This window comes from Musca vetustissima, unplaced genomic scaffold (assembly GCF_032173495.1).
Source record: "Musca vetustissima isolate MV318-11 ecotype Yass unplaced genomic scaffold, APGP_CSIRO_Mvet_v1 utg11761, whole genome shotgun sequence".
Classification (NCBI taxonomy): Eukaryota; Metazoa; Arthropoda; class Insecta; order Diptera; family Muscidae; genus Musca; species Musca vetustissima.
Genome location: NW_026872510.1, coordinates 1 through 1515, shown reverse-complemented (window position 1 = coordinate 1515; position 1515 = coordinate 1).

Here is a 1515-nt window from a genome sequence, read left to right as displayed (position 1 = left end):
AAATATATTTCTTGGATTTTTCCCATAACTTCTTCTGATGTTTTTATCCCATTAATAACAGAAGGATTTAGATATCTTTTTAATAATGCAAGCAACTTTTCTTCAGTAAATTCCCTCTCTACAATGGTATGCCTATGATAACCCGGAAATACTATTTGAAATTGGTATGATGTTTCTTCGCCTATCGTCAGAAATATCTGATTCTTGAAAACATTAATTGGTAATTCGACACTCGGTATAAGATCTTCTGCCGAGCTTTCAGCACTATGTACCGATCCCGTTAAGGTATGAATACTTGAAATGGGTGGCCTGGATAAGGCGTCAGCTACTACGTTTGTACTTCCAGGTTTGTATTTAATTTCATAGTTATATTCCTCGAGTATTGCCTTCCATCTCTTCATTTTGGTATTAGCGTTCTTATTGCTAAGAGCGTATGTGAGCGGCTGATGGTCGGTATGGATTATAACTTTGGCAGTCCCATATAAGTAATTCCTAAGGTTGTAGAGTGACCAGACTATGGCCAACATTTCCCTCTCGTTAGTGGCATAATTTTCTTCTTCTTCAGAAAGGGCTCTGGATATAAATGTCACAGGCCGTCCTTCTTGACTTAAAACTGCACCTATAGCTCTATTGGATGCGTCTGTCGTCAAGTGGAAATCCTTTTCAAAATTGGGATAAGATAAAATAATTTCCGGTGATATTATTGCATTTTTCAAGGAATCAATTGCTTCCTTTTCTATATTGCTCAGGAAAATTTTTATTTTTCTAGACTCAGATTTTTTTACCTTTCCATTATCTCCTCTTAGCATGTTAGTAAGGGGTTTGGCAATTTCGGCAAATCCTTTTATGAATCTTCTATAAAAATTAAAAAGGCCAAGGAGAGAACGCAACTCTCGTAAATTGGTTGGATATGGAAAGTTCGTTATTGCCTCTACTTTCTTTGGATTCATTTTCACCCCTCCTCCTGAAACAACAAACCCTAGAAATTCTACTTCTTCCTTAAAAAAATCGCATTTATCAAGCTGAACCTTCATATTTGCATCTTCCAATGTAGAAAATATTTCCTCTAGATGTTTAAGATGACTTTCTGTATCTTTGCTAAAGATTATTATGTCATCGATATAGACATAGCAAGTCTTTCCAATGAAATCCCTCAGAATATCATCTAAGGCTCTCTGAAATATTGATGGGCCATTTTTTAACCCAAATGGCAGTCTAGTAAATTCAAATTTTCCGTTGCTAATAGAAAATGCAGTTTTTTCCATATCTTCCTCCCTAAGGGGTATCTGGTGGAACCCACTCTTCAGATCTACAACAGAAAATATTTTGTTTCCACCTAGGTTGGCTAATACCTCACTAATCTCTGGTATAGGGTATCTGTCTGGAACGGTAACCGAGTTCAGTTTCCTGAAATCTACTACTACCCTATACTTTTTTTCCCCTGAAGAGTCTTGTTTTTTTGGGACTACCCATATTGGTGCATTGTAGGGTGAACGGGATGGTCTTATTATCCCA